This window comes from Schistocerca gregaria, chromosome X (genome assembly GCF_023897955.1).
Source record: "Schistocerca gregaria isolate iqSchGreg1 chromosome X, iqSchGreg1.2, whole genome shotgun sequence".
Taxonomy (NCBI): domain Eukaryota; kingdom Metazoa; phylum Arthropoda; class Insecta; order Orthoptera; family Acrididae; genus Schistocerca; species Schistocerca gregaria.
The window spans coordinates 572488044-572503771 of NC_064931.1; positions in this window are offsets into that span (position 1 = coordinate 572488044).

A 15728-nucleotide genomic window follows, 5' to 3' on the forward strand; every position below is an offset into this window, starting at 1 on the left:
AGACATAACATCGTGGCCTAACATCTAAACATTAGGATGAAACAAACAGCCGTAGCTGTTTATAATGCTCACAGTACGATAACTCGTAAACTGTTTGCACTAGCTTCGTGCAACAAATATTACTGACATTCTCGTTTACGCTACTTTTAAGATTTTACTGTAAATAGGCAGTGTCCCACTAAAAATATGTAACTGTTGTAAAAAACTGCACCTTCGTCAACAGCTCAAAATCTGTGTATTGGCTGTAAATACATGCCCTTGCCTACAATTCAGTTCTGTGAAAACCGCGTATCGATAGTGCCTTCCATGTCCGAAATATTTGCGATGCAAGTGTTCAGTGATTCTCGCTGTATTAATCTCAGTAATTACCCCAGAGAAACAGGTTTCCTATTACCGGTACTTCCCAGCAATGTGATGTAACGAAGTACATTCAGGGACATTGCTGTCAGTGGAGTAATGGAAAGTCCTTTAATGAGCTGTGACAGAACTCGAACACAGGGGACTGACGTGCTATAGACATTTAATGAAACTACGAAATAGTGCACTGATAATAGCTAGACACTAGCCTAAATCTAGATTTGTTTTAATAAAGCCCGAAAGGAAATGACGACGGACTGCTGTGCTCCATCATTCTGAAAGTCTTTTCACCGTCGTTGAGTGCATTCCACATTCCTAACGGAAGGTAACTTGATGAAATGCTCCTTACTCCTATTTCATCAACGCAGTAATAATTACACTGAATTAGGCTCCGTTGTTTCCAGGTCGACTAACCTTATACTAAACGTATGCCAACAAACATCCAGCCAACATTGAATGGCTCTGAGCACTGAGGTGATCAGTCGCCTAGGACTTAGAACTAATTAAGCCTAACTAACCTAAGGACATTACACACATCCGTGCCCGAGGCAGGATTCGAACCTGCGACCGTAGCGGTCGCTCGGCTCCAGACTGTAGGGCCTAGAAGCGCACGGCCACTCCGGCTGGCGCGCCAACATTGAGGTCGCCGGCACCGGCTTAAGTATACGGACACCTCTTTGTTATGCGGAATTGACCGCTATATACCGTAACAGGCAGACCCACCAGTATAAAAGGAGACGAGGAGTGTTGTGTTGTCGCTAGAGAATTACTAACAGCAGAATAGATCATGCAGACCTCATGTATTGACGGAAAGAGGCCGTTGAGTATTGCAGAGATTGGTTGTGAAAAATTACGTGAAATATGCGGAAGGAATCACTCTTGATTTAAAATGTGCTACCAACAGTCCATCTATCACAGTGACTTTGCGTAGGTAGTTAAGAGGAATGGAAAATTAATCAGGTGCAATGGTCAAGCAGATCCTCATAAGCCGCAGATTTTTGTAATCCACGCTAAGCGACGCTTGTAGTGGTGTAAAGAGTGACGCCATAGTACAGTGGATAGCTGGAAACTAGTGATTTGGAGTAATGAATGGCGCTTGATGGAACGACTAATGTTTGGAAAATATCTGTAGATCGTTACCTGCCACCGCGTGTAGTGGCAACAGTGAATTACGGAAGAGGTGCTGTTATAGTATAGGAGTGCTTTTCGTGATAAGGGTGTGGTCACCTTAGTGCGCTTGACAAAAAGCTTAATATTGAATGATATGAACATACAGTGAAGAGCCAAAGAAACTGATTCCACGAAAGGCAAAAGTCCCGAGTTCGAGACTCGGTCCGGCGCACAGTTTTAATCTGCCAGGAAGTTTCGTGGTATAGGCATGTGTATTCAAATACGGAGATATGTAAACAGGCAGAATACGGCGCTGCGGTTGGCGACGCCTATATAAGACAACAAGTGTCTGGCGCAATTGTTAGATCGGGTACTGCTGCTACAATGGCAGAATATCAAGGTTTAAGTGAGTTTGAACGTGGTGTTATAGTCGGCGGGCGAGCGATGGGACACAGCATCTCCGAGGTATCGTTGAAGTGGGGATTTTCCCGTATGACCATTTCATGAGTGTACCGTGAATATCAGGTATCAAATTTCCGACATCGCTGCGACCGGAAAAAGATCCTGAAAGAATGGGACCAATGACGACGGAAGAGAATCGTTTAACGTGACAGAAGTGTAACCCTTCCGCAAATTGTTGCAGATTTCAATGCTGGGCGATCAACAAGTGTCAGCGTGCGAACTATTCAACGAAACATCTTCGATGTGGTCTTTCGGAGCCTGAAGTCCATTCGTGTATCCTTGATGACTACACGACACAAATGTCAACACAGAAATTAGACTGTTGATGACTGCAAACATGTTGCCTGGTCAGACAAGTCTCGATTCAAATTGTATCGAGCAGATGGACGCATACGGGTATGGAGATAACCTCATGAATCCATAGAGCCCACATATCAGCAGGGGACTGTTCATGTGATGAAGGCTCTGTAATGGTGTGAGGCGGGTGCAGTTTGAGTGGTATGGGACCCATGATATGTCTAGATACGACTCTGACATGTGACACGTACATAAGCATCCTGTCTGGTCACCTGCTTCCATTCATGTCCTTTGTGCATTCCAATGGACGTGAGCAATTCCAGCAGGACAATGCGACACCCCACATGTCCAGAATTGTTACAGAGTGCCCCAGGAACAATCTTCTGCGTTTAAACACTTCCGCTGGCCACCAAACTCCCCAGACATGAACATTATTGAGCATATCTGGGATGCCTTGCAACGAGCTGTTCAGAACAGATCTCCACCCCCTCATACTCTTACGAATTTACAAACAGCCCTGCAGGATTCATGGTTTCAGTTCCCTTCAGTACTACTTCATACATTAGCCGAGTCCATGCCACTTTGTGTTGCGGCACTTCCGCGTGCTCGCGAGGGTCCTCCACGATGTTAGGCAAGTGTACCAGTTTCTTTGGCTCTTCAGTGTATTTTACAGCAGTTTGTAGTGCCTACGGTAGAGGAACAGGTCGGAGACAATGATTGTTTTGTGTCAGCATGACAATGTACCAAGTCATAAAGCAGCATCTGCGAGGCAATGGTCTGGGAGAATGACATTCCTCAAATAGACTGACCTGGCTGGAGTCCCAGCCTGAACGCCATGGAACACTTTTGGAATGAGTTAGAAGTTCGACATCGCTCTAGAGCCCAGAGTCCAACATCACGAGCTTCCCTGAATTTGGCTATTGAGGGAGAACTGCCTACCAGTCCTCCACAGACTTTGAGTCACTTCACGGCATGTCTCCGCAGCAGAGTTCAATCCGTCAGAAGGGCGAAAGGTGGACACACCCCAGATCATTGTCCACTAATAGGTGTTCGGATACATTCGATCAGATAGTGTACGCATCCAACCTGGTTTCCAAGAGCTTAAAAGAATAGCAGTTGTGCCTTAATATTTTGTTCATTCAGTTCACATACTTCCGTTTCATTTGTACTGTGTTCTCTAGATATTGAGTGTGCTGAGGCAGTGATTAAGACACCAAACGCATTCGAGTTGGACCTGGGGTGAAATACTCGCTCTACCTTCCAAATTTACGCTTTCCTTTGTGACTCTAGATAACTCAACACAGATAAAGTGATGGAATCTTTGATAAGGAGATGGCCGGTTTCTGCTCAATGTTTCCCTAATTCGAACTTGTGCTCCATCTCTTATGACCCTATCGCTCACGGTACATTAACACTGATCTTCCTTTTTACTTTTGTTGTCTAATTGAATACAAATATCAGTAACCATTTTCTTATTGGAGCTAAAAATCTGCAGTGATGTCCTCATGACAAAAAATAAGTTTAATTTTTTTCATAATTGTGTATGGCAGTATAAGTTTACCAGTAAGCTCTCTACGTATTCGTGACACTAGATGCAGTATCTCAAGACACTCCTAAGGGATCTGTTATTGTCACGAATGTATTAAATAAGTGGCAACATATAGTTTATCCCGATTAACTTCTACAAGCGTAATTATGATGGTAGACCATCAAAATAATACAACGATAACAGGCACACTGACAGCTCAGGACATTCCTAGATATATTGCTGCATGAGGAGAAAATAAAAGATAATAATAGTGGCTTACAGATAACTAAAACAATAGCTTCCCCAAATGGAGGGTTTTAATGGACGATTTCATTTTATATCTACATCTACATGAGTACTCTGCAATTCACAATTACGTACCTGGCAGACGGTTCATCGAACCATTTCCACACTATTCCTGTACCGACCCACTCTCGAACAGCGCACGGGAAAAACAAACACTTAAATCTTTCCGTGCAAGCTCTGATTTTTCTTACTTTAGTACGACGATCATTTCTCGCTGTGTAGGTGGGAGTCAACAAAATATTTTCACGTTCGAGGGAGAAAGCTTGTGATTGAAATTTCGTGAGAAGGTCTCGCCGCAGCGAAGAGCGCCTTTGTTTTAATGATTGCGATCTCAATTCGCATACAATATCCATGACACTCTCTGCGCTATTTCGCGATAATACAGAACGATAACATACACCGACAGGGGTAGTGTAGGCCGTCTCTTTAGTAGAACTGTTGCATCTTTCAGTGCTGTACTAACAAAACAAGAAAACGTAGTCTTTCGTTTGCTCTTCCCACAGCATTATCTATGCGATTGTTCCAGTTTAAACTGTTCGTAATTGTTATTGCCACGTATTTAGTATAATTGATAGCCTTTAAATTGTGTGATTAATTGTGTAACCGAAATTTAACGGATTTTACTTAGTTCTGATGGTTCAAATGGCTCTGAGCACTACGGGACTTAACATCTGAGGTCATCACCCCCCTAGAACTTAGAACTACTTAACCTAACTGACCTAAGGACATCACACATCCATGCCCGAGACAGGATTTGAACCTGCGACAGTGGCAGTGGCGCGGCTCCATACTGAAGTGCCTGGGACCGCTCGGTCACACCGGTCGGCCATTTCGCTTAGTACTCATGTGGATGACCTCCCACTTTTCATTATTTAGGGTCAGTTTCCGCTTTACGCATCATACAGATATTTTTTCTAAATAACTTTGTCCAGCCGTTGCCGTCAACAGATTAGCACCACTGAGCATGAAAGATTGCCAGCTTATCCAGAAAACACCGATCAAAGCGGTGCTTTAGGTGCGAAGCTGGACTTCTATTCGGGAGGACGCGGGTCAAATCCCCGTCCGGTCGCCCTGAGTTACGTTTTCCATAATTTTCCTAAACAGCTCAAGCCAAATATCTGGATGGTTCTTCCGAAATAGACACGACCTATTTCCTTTCCCGTAATTCGTCAAACCGAGATTCTATTCAGTCTCTAAGGATCTCGTCATTGACAAGGACCTGTCAGATGCGGCTCAGCCTGTGGTTCACAGAGAACTCATACCGTGGTACAGGTTAAGCCAATAATGTTCATATCTTCTTCGAAAGGAATGCCTAGTTGTTAATGTGTGTGTGAAAGGACAGGCACTATTACATTTTATATAAAATTTCTTCACATTTCGCAAAGCTTTCACTGTGAACTTGAAACTCCATCCCAGCACGATCTTGTTAAAAAGTTACTTCGAGGCACAAGAGTATTCCCTTTACTGAAATCTCCGAGCCACCGTTTGTCACATTGTTATTCCCTAGCTCTTCCAGTTATGAGGTACAACGACTTTAATGCATATCCATGCTGCAGGGGAAGACCTCTGTCTCCTGAGATGTTTATTTCAGCAGTCTCCTTTAAGCTACTCCGTTACCCGCAAAATTTCTTTAAACTTATTAGTTTCTTTGGGATTACTGGAAGGAATTTCATTCCACTCTGGGCAAAACTAAGATTTCTCTTACCGTCTAAATCAGCTCATTCGTATGCAAAGGTATATTGTAGTCGAGAGTAGTGTACCTTTTCACCTCTAGCCAGCCCTGTAATAAAAATTGAATATATTTTCTTATTCCATTTTTAAATGATGGAATTCATTTTTTATGTGCTGGAGTCTTTATCTGAAATTACAAAAATTACTCCGGAAAATTAAGGTTTTCCATGTTCCATGTTCCAAAGCATGTCATGTTAACAGGAACAAATATTCTATTCAAATTTAAAAACATAACAATAGAGAAAATCACGTCAATAATGTATTTACTCGTCTATTTGTTACGTTATTACTCTACTACACACCAATAATCAGTAAGCGAAATCAAGTTAAGCAGAAGTATTACCAAAAATCACTTACAAAATGGCTCTGAGCACTATGGGACTTAACACCCGGCATCATTGTGTGGGGAGCGATCTCCTACACTGGTCGTACACCTCTGGTGATCGTCGAGGGGACACTGAATAGTGCACGGTACATCAAAACCGTCATCGAACCCATCATTCTACCATTCCTAGACCGGCAAGGGAAGTTGGTGTTCCAACAGGATAATGCACGTCCGCATGTATCCAGTGCCACCCAACGTGCTCTAGAAGGTGTAAGTCAACTACCCTGGCCAGCAAGATCTCCGGATCTGTCCCCCATTGAGCAAGTTTGGGACTGGATGAAGCGTCGTCTCACGCGGTCTGCACGTCCAGCAAGAACGCTGGTCCAACTGAGGCGCCAGGTGGAAATGACATGGCAAGCCGTTCCACAGGACTACATCCAGCATCTCTACGATCGTCTCCATGGGAGAATAGCAGCCTGCATTGCTGCGAAAGGTGGATATACACTGTACTAGTGCCGACATTGTGCATGCTCTGTTGCCTGTGTCTATGTGCCTGTGGTTCTGTCAGTGTGATCATGTGATGTATCTGACCCCAGGAATGTGTCAATAAAGTTTCCCATTCCTGGGACAATGAATTCACGGTGTTCTTATTTCAATTTCCAGGAGTGTATTTGCCAGATATTTAGGTAGGAAGAACTTATTTCTTCTGGAATTCCACCTATGTGCTGCGATTTCGTTTTTTCTACGCTTAATCGTGTGTTCACGAGGACGCGATATTAGTTAGAAATGTAAGTAAATAGGTTCTCATCCGTCCACTCTATCACTTTCATTAATAAAATTGATATCCTCAGCCCATTCCGATACCCAGTTATCAGCGTTTTCTCTGCTTCTTTCAAACCTGACATCGTCATTACTATCTCGAAATCTTCCAAATTCGTTAGCTGAATTGGATTTTGCGACTTACAAGCAACGTTCAACAGTTATTTTATAAATTCAAACGTCTTTTTCTTACTGCAGTCTATTTTACTTGTTCCTGACGAGTTTCGCCTTTTACATAAGGCATCTTCAGTGGATTTAATCTGGAATAATACAGTTTTGCTTTCATATACTTAATGGTCAGAAAACAGTTCAGATGACTTTTTTACAAAATAAATTACTACCTATAGTCATTCGTTTTTTCAACCCTCCCGGACAGCTGTGCGCGTTAGAAGTCGTGGCACTAGAAAATAATAGTGAAGTGCAAGAAGACCTGCAGAGGATCGACTCTTGGTGCAGGGAGTGGCAGTTGACTCGGAACAAAAACAAATGTAACGTATTGCGTATACAAAGACAGAAAGGCCCTTTATTGTGTGACTACACTACTACAGAAAAATCACTAGAAGCGGTTACTTCCATAAAATATCTAGGAGTATGTGTACGGGGCGATCTGAAATGAAACGACATCATAAAATTAATCGCCAGTAAGCGGATGCCAGTCCAAGATTCATTGGAAGAATCTCCTGGAATGTAGTCCATCAAAAAAGGAAGTAGCTTACAAAACACTCGTTCGAACACTGCTTGAATATTGCTCGTCAGTATGGGATCCGAACCAGATAACACTGATAGAGAAAACAGAGAAGGTCCAAAGAAGAGCAGCGCGTTTCGTTACAGGTTCATTTAGCAAGCGCGAAAGCGTCACAGAGGTTATCAACAAAGTCCAGTGGCAGACGCTGCAAAAGAGGCGTTCGTCATCACTGTGTAGTTTACTGATAAAGTTTCGAGAGCGTACATTCCTATAAGAGTTAACAAATATATTGCTTCCACCTAAGTATATCTCGCGAAAACACCGTGAAGATAAAATTCGAGACACTCGAGCCCATGCTGAGGCTTACCGACAATCGTTCTTGCGGCGAACTATTGGCGACTGGGACAGGAAAGGGGGGAAGTGAAAGTTGTACACAAAGTACCCTTTGACACATTCCGCAAGGTGGCTTGCAGAGTCTAAATGTAGATGTAGCACGTCGCTTCTGCGATTCGGGGAAGCGCACGGGCCCCGTATCGATTCTGCCCGGCTGGTTAACGACAAGGGCAGGTGTGCAGGCGAGCAGGCGAGCCTCGTTGTGGGTTTTAGGCGGTTTGCTAAATCCGACTTGGTAAATACCGGGCTGGTACCCATGTCCTGCTTCTGTTATACGATTCGCTAGCACTCCGAAAACGTTCGCACATTTTCACATGGAACAACACTAGACGCAGGCACATGGGGTACACAAATTCCGTCTGGAGGGCGAAGATGGTGACAGAATGGGCAATCTGTTCACCCTCTACCCCTAACATTGCCAAATCCACATGAATATGTCGACCCTGCGAAGACACGGGATAAGACTGCAAAAGAAAAAGAAGTTATTCGCTTTTCCGGCTGAAATCTATAAATATCGCATATAAAAAAAGAACTGTATTATTGTAGATTGAATCCACTGAAGGTCCTTAAATGGAAAGGCGAGCGACAAATAAAATATACTGCAGCAATGCCACGCCAGCAAACTTCTTATTCCGCAGTTGAATGACTAACGATATTCGAAAACACTTTTGTTACAACGAAAGTTCACTACGTTCAATAAACTGCGTATTATAGCAATACGTTCTTAAGTTTATTAACGAATTTATCTATTCTAGATTATTTTTAAATGTCGGTAACTAACTGACTCCCTAATCAAGTACTTGCTCGTCCCAAATGTGATTCTTCCTTTTCAGAAATCTAATTTTGCCATATATTCATGACAACTTCAAAGTCTCAGAGAGCTCGCCCATTCAAACGATCGTTAGTCCGAGCGCCAAGGCCCCACTCTACGACTCTCCGTGACCCACGCTTCTCCGCTGGCGCAGCTAGACTGATAGCTAGACTGTAATACGACTCACAGCAGCTCTGCCTCCACCCGACTCTGGAGTAATGTTTCAGGTCTGCGCAACCATGGTTTGTCTGCACACTGAAGAGCGAGCCAGCGTTTCCCTACACCCTCCACCTAGCTACGACACAAGAAGTAACTAAAGGCTGTCTCACAAGGTTAAATCGACCCTTACGCAGCGAGAATTTTAAATCAGTGTAAAGTAGTGTGCAGGCACGCACTGGAAGTCTTTATTTTTCATTAAATGCGGGAACACTACACAGACTACAGAAATTAGTAACTACTATAAGTAGCGCTCACCAACAGGACCTCCGGAAATCACCACACGCTGCACTACACTGCTAGACAGGGAAATGATTCTTAGTGTTCCTGTATATCGTCGTTGGACCATCGAACAGACTCCAGTACGGACGACATAGTAATAAGCATCCCAGGCGTAGAGAAACAACTGAAGGAGTTGAAAAGTCACAGGGGCCGCATGGAATCCCAATCCGGTTTGGTAGCAGGAGGAGGAGATTAGTGTTTAACGTCCCGTCGACAACGAAGTCATTAGAGACGGAGCACAAGCTCGGTTTGGAGAAGGATGGGGAAGTAAATCAGCCGTGTCCCTTCAAAGGAGCCATGCCGGCATTTGCCTGAAGCGATTTAGGGAAATAACGGAAAACCTAAATCAGGATGGACGGACGCGGGTTTGCACCGTCGTACTTTCGAATGCGAGTCCAATGTGTTGACCACTGCTCCACCTTGCTCGGTCAGTTCGGTTTATCAAAAAGTACTCTATGGCATTGGCCCCTTACTTAGCTTGCACTTATCGTGAATATGTAGCCCAGCGCAAAGTCCCCAGCGACTGGAAAAAACGAAGATAACTCTTGTTCAAAAGAAGGGCGAAAAAACGGACCCGCAAAGTTACAGACCAATGTTCCTACCATCGGTTTGCTGCAGAATCCTTGAACACGTTCTCAGTTCGAATAAAATAAACATTCTTGAGACAGAGAAGTTTATACCCACGGATCAGCATCGTTTTAGAAACCATCGCACGTACGAAACTCAGCTCGCCCTTTGCTGCGAACTATGCATGAAGGGCAACAGGCAGTTTCCATATTCCCAGATTTCCGGAAAGCGTTTAAAGCGGTGCTCAATTGCAAGCTGCTGAAGAAGGTATGCGCATATGGAATAGGTGCACAGATATGTGAGTGGCTCGAAGACTTCCTAAATAATAGAACCCAGTATGTTGTCGTCGGCGAGTGTTTATCAGAGAGAAGAGTATAGTCAGGAGTGCGCCTGGGAAGCGTGATGAGACCGCTGTTGTTCTCTATATACATAAATGACTTGGCGCACAGGGTGGGCAGCAATCAGTGGTTGTTCGCTGATGATGCTGTGGTGGTGTCGAAGTTGAGTGACAGTAGGAGGATAAAAGATAACTTTGATAAAATTTATAGTTGGTGTGATGAACGGAAACTAGTTCCAAATGTAGAAAAATGTAAGTTAATGCGGATGAGTAGGATAAACGAATTTGTAATGTTCGGATAGAGCATTAGTAGAGTCCTGCACGACACAGTCACGTCGTTTAAATGTCTGGGCGTAACGTTGCAAAGTGATGGGACGAGCATGTGGCGACTGTGGTAGGAAAGACGGATGATCAACTTCGGTTTATTGAGAGAGTTCTGGGAAAGTGTGGTTCATCTGTAAAGGGGGCCGCACATAGGACGCTAGTGCGCCTTATTTTTGAGCACTGTTCAAATGTTTGGGATCCGCACGAGATCGGATTGAAGGAAGACAACGCAGCAATTCAGACGGTGGCTTCTAAATTTGTTACTGCTGTTTCGAAAAACACGCAGCTGTTACGGAGATGCTTCGGGAACTCAAATGGGAATTCTTGGACGGAAGGCGACGTTCTTTTCGAGGAACACTATTGAGACAATTTAGAAAACCGATGTTTGCAGCTGACTGCAGAACGATTCTGTTACCTCCAGCATACATTGCGCATATGGGCCATGAAGATAAGGTACGAGAAATTAGGGCTCATAGGGAGGAATAAAGACACTCGTTTGTCCTTCGCTCTAATTGCGGGTGGAACACAAAGGAAATGACTGGGCACCCTGCGACTCCGTAAGGTAGACTGCGCAGTATCTATGTACACTACTGGCCATTAAAATTGCTACATCAAGAAGAAATGCAGATGATAAACGGGTATTCATTGGACAAATATATTATACTAGAACTGACATGTGATTACATATTCACGCAATTTGGGTCCATAGATCCTGAGAAATCACTACCCTGAACAACCACCTCTGGCCGTAATATCGGCCTTGATACGCCTGGGCATTGAGTGAAACAGAGCTTGGATGGCGTGTACAGGTACAGCTGCCCATGCAGCTTCAACACGATACCACAGCTCATCAAGAGTAGTGACTGGCGTATTGTGACGAGCCAGTTGCTCGGCCACCATTGACAAACCGTTTTCAATTGGTGAGAGATCTGGAGAATGTGCTGGCCAGGGCAGCAATCGAACATTTTTTGTATCCAGAAAGACCCGTAAAGGACCTACAACATGCGGTCGCGCATTATCCTGCTGAAATGTAGGGTTCCGCAGGGATCGAATGAAGCGTAGAGCCACGGGTCGTAACACAGCTGAAATTTAACGTCCACTGTTCAAAGTACCGTCAATGTGAACAAGAGGTGACCGAGACGTGTAACCAATGGCAACCCATGCCATCACGCCGGGTGATACTCCAATGAGGCGATGACGAATACACGCTTCCAATGTGCGATCACAGCGATGTTGCCAAATGCGGATGCGACAATCATGATGCTGTAAACAGAACCTGGATTCATCCGAAAAAATGACGTTTTGCCACATGTACACCCAGGTTCGTCGTTGAGTACACCATCGCAGGCGCTCCTGTCTGTGATGCAGCGTCAAGGGTAACCGGAGCCATGGTCTCCGAGCTAATAGTCCACGCTGCTGCAAACGTCGTCGAACTGTTCGTACAGGTGGTTGTTGTCTTGCAAACGTCCCCATCTGCTGACTCAGGGACCGAGACTAGGCTGCACGATCCGTTACAGCCATACGGATAAGATGCGTGTCATCTCGATTGCTAGTGATACGACGCCGTTGGGATCCAGCACGGCGTTCCGTATTACCCTCCTGAACCCACTGATTCCATATTCACTGGATCTCGACCAACGCGAGCAGCAATGTCGCGATACGATAAACGGCAATCGCGACAGGCTACAATCCGACCTTTATCAAAGTAGGAAACGTGATGGTACGCATTTCTCCTCCTCACACAAGGCGTCACAACAACGTTTCACTAGGCAATGCCGGTCAACTGCTGCTTGTGGATGAGAAATCGGTTGGAAATTTTCCTCATGTCAGCACGTTGTAGGTGTCGCCACCGGCGCCAACCTTGTGTGAATGCTCTGAAAAGCTAATCATTTGCATATCACAGCATCTTCTTCCTGTCGGTTAAATTTCGCGTCTGCAGCACATCATCTTCGTGTTGTAGCAATTTTAATGGGCAGTATTGTAGATGTCGATGTAGATACATGGCAGCTATAATTTTTTCCAGGAAAGGCCACTTCCTCCATCACTAGCGCTGATCTCTTTCCAGTTTACAAACGAAGCGTAAGGCCCTAAAACATTAATATTTCCATTCAGCGTATGGTCAATCAGACGACCACATCTAGGTACATAACATTATAGGTTTCTTTTTGTGTTCGAGCCTCTTTTCTTGTCCGGGTTTGCATCCCAATTTGCAATAAGTGTTTTTTTTTCTTGAGCAAGACAGAATCACTTTCCTTATTACATCGACTTCTTTTTAAATTAAGTACTCAGCGAAACCTATATCTGCAGTGTGCTTCCTTCTGCATACTTACCTATGATTCCTTCAATGCTTTCCCGCCCGCTTCTGTTGGAAGAAACCGAGCCATTAGGTGAAATGTGGCCACAACAACTGCACCAACATGGTGGCTACACTGAGATCAAGCACTGATTACACTGACAGAAAAAAGTCGCAGCACCAAAAAGCAATTAATGTAGAGCAACGAAACTTTCGGAATACATTTGTCTAGGTAGTATATACAAGTGATTAACGTTTGAAGATCACAGGTTAATGTACGGCCGAGAAAAGCCATTGCAGATGTGAAATGCTGGTGCATTAATACACCGTGTAACCGTCTGAATGTTTCTGCAAGCATGCAAACGTGCATGCATTGTGTTGTACAATTGCCAGATGTCAGTCTGTGGCATGGAGTTCCATGCGTGTTGCACTTGGTCGGTCATTACAGGGGCGGTTAATGCTGGTTGTTGACGACGGAGTTGTCGTCCGATGATGCCCCGTATGTGCTCGACTGGAGACAGATCTGGTGACCGAGCAGGACAAGGCAGGATGTCGACACTCTATGGAGCATCTTGGGTTGCAACAGCTGTATGTGGGTGAGTGTTATCCTGTTCGAAAACATCCCCTGGAATGCTGTTCATGAATGACAGCTCAACAGGTCGAATCACCAGATTGACGTACAAACTTGCACTCAGGGTGCGCTGGATAACCACGACAGTGCTCCTGCTGTCAAACGAAATCGCACCTCAGACGATAACTCGAGGTGTAGGTCCAGTATATCTGCCACGCAGATAGAGTGGTTCCAGACCCTCAACTGGCCTCCTGGCAGCTTTCATCAGAAAACACAAAAGACCCTCATCGTGTCCTCCCGTGAGCTCTCGCCAGACACCACTGATGCCGCAAATAAAAGTGTTTTGGTGTCACTGTAATAAACGCTTCAGGGCGTCTGGCTTGGGGCTATCCTTGAAGTTAACTATCCGTAACAGTTCATTGTGTGTCTGTTCTGCTACTGCTGCTCAGACTGCTGCTGTAGATGCAGTACGATGCGCCATAGCCAAACGCCGAACACGATGGTCTTCCCTCTCGGTAGTACCACGTGGCCGCCCGGAGCCCGGTCATCTTGCGGCCGTACAATCTCGTGACCACCGCTGCCAGCAATTATGTACAGTGGCTACAGTCTTGCCAACTCTTCCTGCAGTATCGCAGAAGGAATATTCAGCTTCTCGTAACCCTATCACACGACCTCGTTCAGACTCAGTAAGGTGTTGATAATAGAGTCTCTGTCGCCTTAAAGGCGTTTCTTGACTAACATCAACTCACCACATCCAATCTCAACGGTAACTAACGCTCACGACCGTTACAGCGTGTATTTGAAGCAAACCTAATCCGGATCCTCATAGTGGCGCAACTGGTGCCTCTCTTATGTGATCGGCGCGATTATGAATAGACATCATCTTTCAGATGTTAAATCACGCCTACCAACTATCGTTTATGTCACACAACTCCGTCTTCGTGTTGCGACTTCTTCCGTCATTTTAGAAGCAACTGGTCGTGATCACGTTTTTGAGTTGTTATAATCGGAAATAGGAGAAATCCATCGGAGGGTGAATATATAGAAAGGGGAGTTCAGACTATCGCTTTGTTGGGTGAGTGAATGGCACAAGGAGTTAAAAAATAAACTATTAGCAATTACTTACAGGAGTGGGACAAAAATACAGAAACACCGCGTGAAATGCACAGTAGCAGATGCTAGCCAAGACTGCAGGTCGAGTTGTTGTATTTGATCAGGAAAGGCACCTGTGCAATACCCTTAATAAGTTCCAATTGTCGGTAGTTCACAACTGTGTTCCCCACCGTTGTGCGTTAAATACACTCCTGGAAATTGAAATAAGAACATCGTGAATTCATTGTCCCAGGAAGGGGAAACTTTATTGACACATTCCTGGGGTCAGATACATCACATGATCACACTGACAGAACCACAGGCACATAGACACAGGCAACAGAGCATGCACAATGTCGGCACTAGTACAGTGTATATCCACCTTTCGCAGCAATGCAGGCTGCTATTCTCCCATGGAGACGATCGTAGAGATGCTGGATGTAGTCCTGTGGAACGGCTTGCCATGTCATTTCCACCTGGCGCCTCAGTTGGACCAGCGTTCTTGCTGGACGTGCAGACCGCGTGAGACGACGCTTCATCCAGTCCCAAACTTGCTCAATGGGGGACAGATCCGGAGATCTTGCTGGCCAGGGTAGTTGACTTACACCTTCTAGAGCACGTTGGGTGGCACTGGATACATGCGGACGTGCATTATCCTGTTGGAACACCAACTTCCCTTGCCGGTCTAGGAATGGTAGAATGATGGGTTCGATGACGGTTTGGATGTACGGTGCACTATTCAATGTCCCCTCGACGATCATCAGAGGTGTACGGCCAGTGTAGGAGATCGCTCCCCACACCATGATGCCGGGTGTTGGCCCTGTGTGCCTCCGTCGTATGCAGTCCTGATTGTGGCGCTCACCTGCACGGCGCCAAACACGCATACGACCATCATTGGCACCAAGGCAGAAGCGACTCTCATCGCTGAAGACGACACGTCTCCATTCGTCCCTCCATTCACGCCTGTCGCGACACCACTGGAGGCGGGCTGCACGATGTTGGGGCGTGAGCGGAAGACGGCCTAACGGTGTGCGGGACCGTAGCCCAGCTTCATGGAGACGGTTGCGAATGGTCCTCGCCGATACCCCAGGAGCAACAGTGTCCCTAATTTGCTGGGAAGTGGCGGTGCGGTCCCCTGCGGCACTGCGTAGGATCCTACGGTCTTGGCGTGCATCCGTGCGTCGCTGCGGTCCGGTCCCAGGTCGACGGGCACGTGCACCTT